The 13,374-nt window shown below is 43.3% G+C and overlaps 1 long non-coding RNA gene across 1 annotated transcript in view; it reads left to right on the forward strand.

Annotated features, from left to right (window-relative positions):
* LOC103249349 overlaps positions 1-12,992 on the forward strand; it is a 15,080-nt gene extending 2,088 nt beyond the window's left edge. Inside the window, exons 3-5 of the long non-coding RNA XR_503612.1 lie at positions 1,242-1,338; positions 9,663-9,761; positions 12,760-12,992. This is a non-coding gene — a long non-coding RNA (uncharacterized LOC103249349). The remainder of the gene's footprint in view (positions 1-1,241; positions 1,339-9,662; positions 9,762-12,759) is intronic.
* Positions 12,993-13,374: the final 382 nt, after the last annotated feature.

The following is a 13,374-nucleotide window of genomic DNA, read 5'->3' on the forward strand; positions in this document are numbered from 1 at the left end:
TAGAGACGAGGTCTCGCTGCCAGACGGGTCTCGAACCCGCGGGCTCAGGCAATCCACTCACTCAGCCTCCCAAAGGCGCGGGATTACAGGCTGAGCCACCGAGCCTGGCTTGTCTACAGCCTTTTAATGGCTTCCCATTGTTCCTGGTGTGGAGACTGAGATCCTTAGTAAGACCCACAAAGCCTTTTGTAGTGTGGCCCCTGTTCTCTCTAGCTCCATCTTTCTGCTTGTGCTCTAGGCTCACTGTTTTTGTTTTTGTCCCTCCTGCAGGGCCTTAGCTCATGCCATTGCTTTTGTCTGTGCTAAGCTTTTTCCTTCCTATTTTGAATAGTGAACTCTTAGCTGTTGTTAATTCAGGCGTTTCTTTCTCAGGGGTCAAGTCTCCTCAGTATGTGCTTTCCCAGCACCATATATTTCCATCTTTAACATTTTGTATTATAGTTATAATTTAACACATGTATCTTCATTATGATCTGGCTGATGTCTGTCTTTTCTACTATACTTTTAGCTCCATGAAGGTAGAAACTATTTCCATTTTTTCTTGTGAATGTATACTGGCTGTTACTTCAGTACCTGGCATATATGACAGGGGACCCCAGAAAAACCCTGGAATTATTTTTTGGACCCATTGTAGTGCAGGGTTCCCCTGCTAGGTAAGTGTTCTAGGAACCCAGTGGGCATCTGTGTACCAGCCAGTGTTGAGAAGCATTCTCAATTAATTTTGGGGGGGGAGATTCTTTCAACGCGTTTGCCCATTTCATGATGGGTGATTTACGAGCACACCTGCCCACACCGTGCTGAGTGTTCAGCAGGTTTTGACCCAAAACGACATAACCCCTGTGCCCCACCCTCCTTGTTCACCCAACCTCTCTGAGTGACTTCTTTTTGTTTCCCTGGATGAAAAAAGTCCTCAAAGGGAAATATTTTGCTGATGTGGAAGAGGTGAAACACAAAATGACAGAAGCACTAAAAGGCATCAAAATTGATGAGTTCAAAAACTGTTTTGAGCAGTGGAAAAAGCATCTCAATGGGGGTATTTCATCAAATGGAGAGCACTTTGAAGGTGACTGAAATTTAAACAAGCAAGAATAAATAAAATTTTTTTTTTTTTTTTTTACAAATTCTGGGTTTTTGGGGGTCTCCCTGGTAGCTGTTGTTCAGCAACTACTTTGTTATAAATGAATGAACTTTGTTTCCATGAGTATGTACTGTTCTGCTTTGCTGCTCTGTTTCCTTTGTAGGTCAGAGTTGATGTCCACTTCTGTGGAGTTAACTTTGCTGATACCTTGGTCTGCCGTGGTCAATATCAGGAAAAGCCCCCTCTTCCCTTCACACCTGGTGAGTATGGGAAGACCCAATGACAGCTTCAGGAAGAGAAGATACAGAGAGTTTACAGAACCACGTGCTTCATCTCAGCTCTGCTTTGGTGGTGTTTGCCTGCATCTGTTGGACACGCCAGTCTCACATAGTTAATTAGAATCACTGGATTATGAGCCTTGTGAGGGCCAGCTCTACACCTGCCTTGCTCAATATCATGTCCCCCAGCTTAGCATTATGCCTGGCTCACAGTGGATGCTCAGTAAATACTTAAAAAATTAATAAATGAACAAGCGAATTTGCATACATCATGTTCCCCAGAATCATCATTGGCCCTAGTCATTCCCTTGCCTTTCCTGGTAGTCCTTTGATTTTGTTTCTTCACTGAAGGATTGCAGACATCTGTTTGCAGCTAAAACCTTCAGCCACACAAACACACTCCCAAAGAAACCTAATGCCAAGGATCAGAGAGAAGAAAACTAGTGTATACATTTCTCAGCAGCCCAGTGTCTGATTTTCATTACACCTAATCTGATTACCTTTAGATATGAATATGTGGACAAAACCTGATTTTTTTTTTTTTTTTTTTTTAGTTAGAGTGTCTCTCTGTCGCCCAGACTGGAGTACAGTGGCGTGATTATATCATACCATAGGCCTAACCTCCTGAGCTTAGACAATTGTTCTGCTTCAGCTTCCTGAGTAGCTGGGAATTTGGGTGTGCCACCATTACCTGGCTAATTTTTAAAAAATATTTTTGTAGAGACGAGGTCTTGCTATTTTGCCTAGGCTGGCCTTGAACTCCTGGGCTCAAGCAATTCTCCTGCCTTGGCCTCCCAAAGTGCTGGGATTACAGGTGTGAGCCACCATGCCTGACCAAAGACTGATTTTTGTTGTTGAAATTTATTTAAAGAGATGAAAATATAACTTAGCATGTGTACAGTATACACATATTTTATGCATATATAATATTAAGGATACAGTGATTGCAAAATAGTTTCAGTACTTGGTTGTGTCTCAACAGTTAGAACCATTTCCTTCTGTTTTTATTTGCTGAAATATGGGTGGGGGAAAGAGGTCATATTCAACTGTGATTCCCTGGCAACTCAAGTAGGAGAGATCTGATCATTAAATTCAGAAACTTTGGAGGGGAAAGAGGAACATCAACTCATCCAGTTGAGCCATGTACTGTCTATACAAATCATGTCGTTGAGAGCCTGAGTCCAGCCGAGGAGACGTGGAAAAAGATAAACACAGCATGGTGGACACTGTAGTTGGGTTTCCACAGTGCTCAGGAACCTAGGGATCAGGGTCAGAAGGACCACTCGCTGCACCTGTGTCTCTCAGTGCTTTTATGCGTTCTTGAAATTTTCACTTGTGCCATGGTGAGAATGAGACTGCTATAGCTTTTCAGGTTGTGATCATGAACTCTTATGTTTGCCTTCCTGTGCTCTGCATAGCACTCTTGCCGCTCCGCCTGGGGATGGGTGAGGGAGGGACCCCGAAACCTTCAGCTCCAAAAAACCTTTGGATCTGGGTTTTCTCATCTCTATGGTGTTGGAGTTTAGAGATAACCTAATTTTTAAACAATGTGTTTTAGGAATAGAGTTTTCTGGGACCGTATTGGAGACAGGCACAGATGTCAGCACAGTGAAAGAGGTAAATTTGTTCAAATCTAGGGAATCAATGTACATGTAGCCACAAGAAATGTGCTATCCTCATTTGTAGCCGGAGGGTCTTGCTTCTACTGGCTTTTGCCTACACACACCAGAGGGAAACCCAGATAGAAGGGGAACAAACAAATTCTGAATTGGGGAAAGTCGGTGGAGGTTCCTGGCTTCATTAAGCTTTTTATAAGGAATAAAAGGCGGTGCCTCGGTCTTTAGTTACTGAGAGGAGAGAAACTTCTCAAGTTTGAGTCTCTTGTGAAAGGAATTAACATTAAGATTCTAACTCACCTCAGCCTTTCCCTTACTCTGTCCATCATTGTCTAAATTGTGCTCAGATCGGCTTGGGAACCTAGTGGTGGTATTGAGAGAATTGCTGTTTTATTTACAGACATTAAGGCTGAATAGATGATTAAGGCCAATGCATGTCTTATGGGACTGAAATGTGCATTTTTGGTCTTTCTTTGGATGAATTCTGGGAAAGTTAGATGAAAGACCATGCATTTGAACATGTCCTTGATGCAATTTTCCCCTCAGGGCGCTAGAGTTATTGGCGTGACTGACTTTAATGGTATGGCTGAAGAGTGCATCACTGACCAGAAGGTACCACTACCGCTCAAGAGTCATGCCTGAAGGTTTTTTTGTTTTGTATTTTTTCCTCTTCTGTTTTCTTTAAATTTTCACCCATCCCTCATTTTCACTTCCCCTTCTTTTTCTTTGTATTTGTTTGGTCATATCTTGTTTCTCAGCCAAGCACTTCATTTTTTTCCCCAAATGCTAACCCTCTTCTCTCTATTAGCGTGACAACCTTTGCACAGAGCTTTGTTTGTGTTTAATATTTTAATGAAGGACATTTTGTTTTCTTAGTCCCGGGACTGGCTGTCCAATTGGACTAGTTAGGTAGTTTTGTTAGAAGAGCTGGTTTGGGGCATTGAGCTGGATGTAATGGGCTTCCTCTCTCCCCCTACCCCACAAAGCTTCTGGAAAAGAGAACCTGGGAACAGAGACAGCCAGGGTAGACTGGTGTGGTTGTGCGGGATGTGAATGGTGCCCCCTGGTGGTATGCATTACACAATTTTTCTCCATAGCTTTTAAAAAAAATTTTTTTTTTTGAGTCAGAGTCACTTTGTCTCCTAGGCTGGAGTGCAATGACATACCCAAGGCTACTGCAGCATCGGCCTGCTGAGCGCAGGTGACCCTTTCTACCTCAGCCTTCTGAGCAGCTGGAACTTCAGACATATGCCACCATACCTGGCTAATTTTTTTGATTTATTGTAGAGATGAGGTCTCACAAGTTGCCCAGGCTGGTCTCAACCCCCTGGGCTCAGGCAGTCCTCTCACCTTTACCTCCCAAATTTCTGGGATTGCAGGTGTGAGCCACCGTGCCTGGCCTCTGCAGCTTTTTTTGAGGTAAAGTTCACATGCCTTCCCATTCACCTGTTACAGTATAGTGACCTGTGTTCCATTCTCCCTCTGCTGGCTCCTTCCTGAGCTAGATGCCAGCCTTGGGGTTTTGAGGTCTGAACACAGCCACACCTTGCTTGGTCTTGACTTCACTGGACTTGGTTATGAGCGTGTGTTTCACTTGGCAAATCAGTTACTCAATCAAATCATAATATTTACTGAGCAACCTTTATGACCAGATACATGTGCTTAATCTGTAAGTCACTACTATTTCTTTTTATAGCACCTGTGGCAGATTCCAGAAAAGGTCTCCCTACAAGAAGCTGCTACCCTACCTATAGCTTATGGCACTGCTATTTTGGCTCTACAGCAGCGGGCCCGTACCCAGCCTGGGTAAGGAATGTGTACACAACAGAGGGCTAGATGTTATCCTTCTTGAGGTCATAAGTGCCCAATGAGGCCTTGCTTCCACCTCTTTCCTTCTCTTCAACTCATGTCCATTTTGGCTGAGGATTGGCCAAAGAGAGGGGGACACTTGGAATTGGGGTCTTAGTGATGGTAGGAGCATCCTTTTGTCCCAGAGGAAATGATAGACTGAACTTGTCTGGTATGAAAAAATAATCTCTCTCAAACCTGACCACTCTGTAGATACCTTATGAAAACCTTAAAGTCTAGAGAGAGGTGGTTTTATGAAACTCATTTTACTCTGTGTTTAATGAATGCCTGTGGTATTCGCTTCTGTGAGGCCTTGTTGGATGTGCCAAGTAGGGTGTTTTAAACTCAAAGTGCTGAAGTTTTCCTTTTTGCTTGAAGCATACATACCATCTCTTGATCTTTTCAGAAAGCTGAGCCTCAGAATTGCTCCAGAGAGGTCCAGAGAGGTGGGTTTAGTTGAGTGGCCGTTGCATGATCACCATCTTCTAAAATTGGGCAGTGTTAGCATGAGAAGGATCTTAAGACAAAATTCCTCAAGAATGAATTGGAGTGGTAGCTCAAGGGAAGGGTTGCCACTGACATAAGGGAGGGGCCACCTAGAGAGAGTTAGTCATCTTTTTCCTGGGAAGCCTTCACAACTGAACCAAACGAGCACTGATCTAGAAGTCACACCCATAACCCACCCCTAAAGGCTGGAGAACAGATGTATATGAAGGTTTACATGAAATGACTGACATTTGCACTTGAAAATATCCTGGTTCAACCATTTCTGTGGAATCATGTTGCTGGATGACTTTTAAAGGTTTCTGGAGTAACATCCATCTATCTTCCTCTGGCACAGAGAAACTGTTTTAGTGACGGCAGCAGCTGGAGCCACAGGCCTTGCTGTGATCGATGTGGCAACAAATGTTCTTCAGGCCAAGGTATTTGCACGTTAGAGTCTCCACTTAAAAAAATCATAACTCCAACTTTCAAACATGGAATGTATTCACTCACTGATGAAAAATCATGCGAAAGGCACTGGAGTATCAAGTGACCCAGAGCAGGTTGCTGCCATGTATTTGCTTATAGACTAGCTAAGGGGGCTGGAAAGTAAATTGTTCAACCTTCCAGTTACTAGACCCAGACATGCTCTGGCTCACTTCATGGCTTCTGCAGATGCTGTTTTCTCTACCTGTAATTCTCTGAGCTGTCTCCCTGTGCTTAGATGGAAACTCAGATGTCACTTTTTCAGAGAAATATTCCCTGTCCCTCAGGCCAAGTCCCCTCCCCTTACTATGTCTTTATGATTTTGTAGCACCATCTACTTCTCTGTCTTAGTATGCATCTCAGTGTGTGGTTAACCCGCTACTTGTATCATTATTAGGTTAATGTCTCCCTCTTACTGGACCATAATCCTCATAAAGGCAGGGATGGCATCTGTCTAGTTCATTACTGTTGTCCTGGCACTCGGCATGGTGCCTAGAACATAGTAGGCATTGGAGAACTATTTCTTTGAATGATGAGTGTTTAAAATAATGAAAGAAGTATCTCTATGGGGACATCTCTCTGAGGCTGTGTGTTCAGAAAAGGAGGAATTCTTGGAGAAGGTGGACACTTAAGGGGAAGGCCTGGTAGCAGTTGAATAGAAGTGGAAGGGACGAGAAAGCTATTTTAGTGGTGGGAGGACATATTAGAGGCTGGAGAAATGGGAACTAGCGCGGTGCCTTCAGGGAATTGCAAGCAGCATCTCTGGAGCCAAGGACCTGCGGGGAAATGGTGGAAGATGAGTCCAGAGAGGTGGACAGAGATCAGACCTTGAGAGACCTTGTGTGGGGCTGAATAATTGGAAAATTTATTGGAAGCTATTAGGAGCTGTTGAGGATTTAAAGTATGAAAGTGATATGCTCGTCTTTGCACTCTGAAAAGTTCACTTTGGTGACCATGGGGTGGAGGGGCAGGGGCGAGGTCAGAGGTAGCCTGGAAGTATTAGGACAGGCTTTAGGAACAAGCCAGGCCAGAGAGGTGGGTACCTGACCCACGGCAGTGGAGGGGTGCATTGAGAGATACCATAGTAGAAACAAAAACAAAACAGAACTTGGTGACTGGAGAATATCCCGTTATAGTGAAAGGAGCAAGGACTTCATAGTTATGACGCAGGCTCAGATTCCAGCTCTGTTTCCAGTTTTCTCATTTGAAACAAGGTGCCTTCTTCATGAAGTTTTGAGAATTCTAAGGTTACATGTGAATGCCTGTGAGGAGGCGTGGCATGGCAGTAAGAATCTCCCCCAAAAAGAATCTTCTTATTATTAGACATTGAGTGGGAAGGAGCGAACTAAATTAACTTGTGCGGTTGCCATTTACCGAGACTGAGAGCACAGGAAGGAATGGTGAACTCCGTTTTGGACATGTTGGGTGCTATGGAGCATGAAACTGGAGTATCCAGAAGGCAACTGGATGTATGGTTTGGGAGATAATTGGATTGTTCTGGAATTTCCGTAGGTGGCATCTCTCCTTTCTTCTCCTAAGTTCTTTTTGGGAAGGACCTGTGAGTTTTGAAAGCAATCTTACATACCAGGAGGCTCCTCAAGTGATATGAACATTTTGTTTTCTTTTTTTTGAGTCAAGGTCTCACTGTGTTACCCAGGCTGAAGTGCAGTGGCACAATTATGACTCACTGCCCCTCAGCCTCCTGGGCTCAGGTGATCCCTCCACCTCAGCCTCTGGAATAACTGGGCCTACAGTTGCATGCCACCATGCCCAGATAATTTTTTGGTTTTTTTGTAGAGATGAGGTCTCGCTATGTTGCCTAGACTGGTCTCAAGCAATCCTTCTATCTAGGTCTCCCAAAGTGCCGGAATTACAGGTGTGAGCCACCGTGCTTGGTCTGATATGAACACATTTCATGTTAAAAAGATGGACTTTTAGGTCCTCTTTGGGGGAGAGACCATAACTGTTTTCATTGTCTAGAGCCATTGACTGTCTAATGTTTCTAGAAAGATAAAAATTGTACCATTTGTTTTAAATGTTTTAAGTGGTTAGAAAAATTCAGTCCAATTCATATACTAAAATTAATCTAAGCAGTATTTTCTTTAGGAAGAATAATGGTTTGAAACAAAAGCAAACAAAAATAAAAATAGTGTTACCATGCCTCCTGCTTGGAACAGGTCGTTTGGATAACACCTTCCTTCCACACTATTTCATATTGCTTCCAAGTGCCTTCTCAGCAATTATCTTACCCTTGTTCCTCACAAAACCCTCAGGAGATGGAGGTGTTATCATCCCTATTTCATAGATCAAGAAAGTGAGGCAGTGAGAGAGAAAATGCTTCACTGCAGGTCTCACAGAGACCTAGTGAGAATCTTGGGATTCCAGCTGGCTGCCCGACCCTGGTCCACGTGTGCCTCATGAGGCATCGTGTGCTAATAGACCTTAGTGAACAGCTATTCGAGGGTTCTACCAGGGAGTCTCTGAGGGCACTGCTCAGTTTCAAATACTCTGAGTGAGTTTGGAATCTCTTATGGGCACTGATGTTCTTGGAGAGTTTGATTGCAAATTCTGAGCATCACTTTGGGGCCAAAGTGCTTGGGCTGGTGGGTGCTGCCTGGTGATGAGACATCTCTAGGCAGTGCTTGAGTATTTGCAGCTTTTCTGGAGGTTTCCAAATCCAAACTTCCTCCAGGATGGCTCACAGCCATCTCTGCCACCTGTGTGGGGCCTTAGGCAGGGTTTTCTCTTTGGGTGATGGAGTGAAGAGCATGGGCTTTGTGGGAAGGCAGCAGTGGGTTTGAATAGTTGTTCTAACACCTGCTACCTCGATTCCTCTGGGTTAATTGCTTAGCCTGTCGGAATCTACGTCTCTGTTGTATTTGTAGAGTGGGAGTAACTAGACCTTCCCATAATATTCAGGAATAAATGATTGTATACATGTATCAATAGCTTCAATTTATCTAACATTTTATTTTCCAAGTGTTTTATATACAATGTTCCATTTAATTTTTAAAGTTTCTTATTTTGCTGTTGAAGTAATTGAAACCCAGAGAAGCTGGCAGGTAGAAGAAAGGTTAAAAGCTTGCATTCTGGAGATGAATGACCTGGGTCTGGTCCCGCTCTGCCTCCCATTGACTCTGTGACCTTCCTTGATCAAGTTACCTAATTTCTTCTGCCTCAGTTTCTTCATCTGTAAAATGAGGATGACAATAGTGTATATTTCAACAGGCCATTATGATTAAATGAGTTATTAATACCTGTAAAACTTTTAGAATGATGCTTGGCAAATAGTAACATAGCATGTTAGTTCTTACTAAGTAATTTGCCTTGGGTAACAGCTAGTGAGTGGCAAAGCCAGGGTTTGAATTAAGGTCTGTCTGACTTCAAGATCTCTCTACTGAATCATGTCTTACCCTCTGGGAGCCTTCTCTGATCTTCTAGATCTAGACTAGGCACCTCTTGTTTATACTGCCAGATCCCTCTGTATTTCCCCCATTCCTCTGCCATATCTTACTTTCTTGACTCTAAGCTTGGTATCTAGCTTGTATCCTTACTACTGGGCTCATAGTAGGTGTTCAATAAATGGTGGTTTTTGCTTGCATTTGGAGGAGACTTTCTGAATGTCTCTTGGGGCTCCAGGATTCCTAGAAATGTGGACCTCATGGCTAGTGGGGTGCGGAGGGGCAAGTGGGGCAGGGAGGGGCCAGTGAGATGGTCTCTGTGTTGGGCCTGACATGTGGACTTGAGTGGATGTCAGGGCGGCAAGGTCACATTGGTTTCCTGGAGTAGCACCTTTGGCTGGAGGCAGGCAGGTGGGGAGTCCCCCTTTCAGGCATGTTCTGGACTGTCAGAAACCTTGTGCTTTTTGTGCAGGTAATAGCTGTTGCTGGAAGTGATGAGAAGTGCAAACTGGCCATGCAGAGAGGTGCACAGGCCAGCATCAACTACAGTCACGGCAGCCTGAAGGAGGCAGTGAGGAGCCTGATGGACGGAGGCGGGGTGGACGTGGCCATCGACATGGTGGGGGGAGACATCTTCCTCCAGGCTCTCCGCAGGTATTGCCATGGCCCACGGGGCTGGGGCTGGAACCTCTCGGCATCTGTCTTCCTTCTGGCCTTGCCTCTCTCGTCATTGCTGTTCACTTCTCTGCAGGCATCAGCGTCGACCAGAACAGCTGAGTGGGTGGGTGAAAAGGAACAGAAGTAGAGAAAATCAGGAAATGCTTAAATATAGCAAAAACAAAATACCCCACTGGAAAATATCCAGAAAATGACTGCAGACTCTCTCATTGGCAATGTCAGATGCTTTAGAGAATTATACATGTGTTCAATTCAGCTGTGCCAGCCCCCACTGATGGCTTGGTATACACGGATGTGGGGGATTCTTGAGCTCATTGTTCAGACACTAGAATGGCCGGGGTGGCAGTTACCCCTTCCCCAGATCATGGTGTTCCAAGGCACAAGCTCTTCTGATCTTACTGGTTTCTGAAGCAGCCAGCAGGGTAGATATTTCCTTGACTTGTTTTATGAAAAAAAAAAAAATCACTGGAGAGCTAGTGGGACTGCTGTATCACACCGATTTTCATTCTGTTTTTAATTCAGAGATTCTGGAGTGCTTGGATAAGATGGGTTTCATTTCTCATGTCATCCTGGCAAGTGTAACTTTGTGGTTTATTGCAGTTTAAAGTAGAAGAAACAGATGCAGAGAGAGCAGCCTACCCACAGAAGAGATCCAGTGGCAGACAGTAAAACTGTTTGGTCATGACTGCCCTGTGCCTGGTACTAGGCTTACAGAAGCAGAGGGAGTCATGTGGGGAGCCAGGGAAGAGAGCTGGTAAAACTCACCATCTCTTGCCTGCCTTCTTGCCTTCTGGATAATCATATTCTGACAGCAGTTTCTCATTTCTAAAGAAGAAAAGCAAAAACAAAACAAATATACACATATTTTATATCAAAGATGTTCACAAAAGTTGTTTTTCTAACTCATTGCCTAGCAATGGTACTGTACGGTACTTTTCATACTGAGTTGTAGAAAACGTGGGGATTTTTGTAGGTCATTCAAAATTCTCTAAAGAAGCCGATGACTTCAGGGGAGGGAGCGAGGGATGGAGAGGCACACTTCATCAATAAGGGTACCTGATCTCAAACCAGGTGACATGGGGACCAGAGTGAGGCCCAAACTTTACCTACACAATGACCATTTGTATACCTAACCCTGAATTGCACCCCATATCTTTAAAATGAAAGTTTTTAAAAAAGCACATGATTTAAAGGAATCTAAAAGTAAGTCTTTGTGTAAAACAAATAATCCTTCATTAAAGTATCTGTCTTCTTAGTCTTGCTTCCCAAGTAAAAATCTTCAAACTGAATTGTCTTGAAGTGCAACCTATGGAGAGACATTTGTTTATATACCCAATTCCCTTCCACAGAGTGGTCCAGGCAGTTGAATGGACAGCCTTGATTCTGAAGTGGGTACCCTTATAAAGCTGGCTAGTTCATTTGGCTCCCTAATACCTTGGTTATGACTTATTTTTTATATTTTTCTACTGAGGTACACATAGCAGTAAAGGGTGGTTCACCCTGTCACTTTTTAAGGTCAAAGGGCATTCCTAGCTGTGGGTTTAATGCATGTTGGTTTTTATTGTGATAAAAATATATATAACCTAATATTTATCCTTTTAACCATTTATAAGTATGCAATTCATTGGCATTAATTGACTATTTATAAATAAATATTCAAAATGAATATAATTACACTCATAGCATTGTTTAACCTTCCCCAACAAAATCTCTTTACCTGTCAAACATTAACAGCTTCTTCCCCCTTTCCCAACCCCTGGGAACCTCTGTTCTACTTTCTGTCTCTATGAATTAATGCACATGGCTTTTTTTCCATTCTATTATTTTCATTGTAGTAAAAAACACATAAAATTTACCACCTTAACCATTTTTTTTTTTGAGTTGGAGTCTCACTCTGTCACCCAGACTGGAGTGCAGTGGCCGCTCCCGGCCACCGCAGCCTCAACCTACTGGGCTCCGGCGATCCTTCCGCCTCAGCCTTCCAAGTAGCCGGAATTACAGGCATGCGCTACCACGCCCAGCTGATTTTTTGATTAATTGTAGAGATGAGGTCTCGCTGCCCAGCCGGGTCTCGATCCTGGGGCTCAGGCAATCCACTCACCTCAGCCTCCCAAAGGCGCAGGATTACAGGCTGAGCCACCGAACCCGGCTCTTAACCATTTTTGAGTGTACAGTTCAATAGTTTTAAGATCACATTGTGTGTGTGACAGATCTCCAAAACTCTTTCTTCTTGCAAATCGGAAACTCTGTAACCTTTAAATGACTCCCTATTCCTCCCTCATCCGAGCCCTTGGTAGCCACCACTCTGCTTTCTATTTTTATGCATTTGACTACTTTAGATACCTCTTATGAATAGAATCATATAGTACTTGCCTTTGTGTTTGACTTATTTCACTTAATATAATGTCCTCAAGATTCATCCATGTTATAGTGTGTGACAAAATTTCCTTCCATTTTTTTTTTTGAGTAGGAATCTTGCTCTGTCACCAGGTGTGAGCCATCGCTCCCAGTTGATTTCCTTCCTTTTTAAGGCTGATAATATTTCATTGTATATACGTACCACATTTTGGTTACCCATTCACCTGTTGATGGTCACTTGCACTACTCCTACCTGTGAATATGGGTATGCAAGTATCTCTTTGAGATCCTGCTTTCAATTTATATAGATATTAGAAATGGAATTGCTGGACCTATTTTTAATTTTTTGTGGAAACTTCATAGTGTTTTTCACTGTAGTTGTTCCATTTTATACTCTCACCAATAGCACACAAGAGATTTACTTTCCTCACTTCCTCACTAACAATTTTTATGTTTAATAGCCATCCTAATGGGTGTAGATGAACATTGCTTTTTAAAAAATGATTTCTTTTTCTCCTTCTCTTTCCCCTCAGCCTGGCGTGGGAAGGCAGGATTGTGGTGGTGGGATTTGCTGGAGGAAACATTGCTTCTGTGCCGGCCAACCTTCTGCTTCTGAAGAATGTCTCTGCCATGGGGCTGTACTATAGTCGATACAAAAAAGAGAACTTTTCTGTCTTCTCTAAGAGCCTGTCTTCAGCCCTTCAGTACTGCCAACAAGGGTGCATCCAGCCACATGTCGGAAAGGTTTTTAAGCTGGAGGAGGTAAGATGCTCTTAAGGGATGTGATGCAGATGAGACCAGGAAACAAACTATTTCAAACTACTGGATAATTTATCTCTGGATACTGTAAAGTGAAAAGGTAAAAATGCAACACAGATAGTGGGGTCTCACAGGCTTCGGGGTCACAGGATTTTACCCAGTCTTCTGGGTTATATGGCTATAGCCTAAGCCCAGCATGAAGTGTCTCAAACCGAGGAAAGTTATGGTACTTTAGGAAATAATTTACATGTGTTGATATGAACCTTGAACTCCACAACATACAAGCCTAAGAAGGAAGAGCTTGACTTGACCTTTGATTTTAAAATATAGAGTCTTTAAAGTACAACCAGATGATCTAAGCTGGGGTTCTGTGAACAGAACACTAAATC

This window comes from Carlito syrichta, unplaced genomic scaffold, assembly GCF_000164805.1.
Source record: "Carlito syrichta isolate Samal-C Ts95f unplaced genomic scaffold, Tarsius_syrichta-2.0.1 Scaffold120443, whole genome shotgun sequence".
In the NCBI taxonomy this organism is placed as follows: domain Eukaryota; kingdom Metazoa; phylum Chordata; class Mammalia; order Primates; family Tarsiidae; genus Carlito; species Carlito syrichta.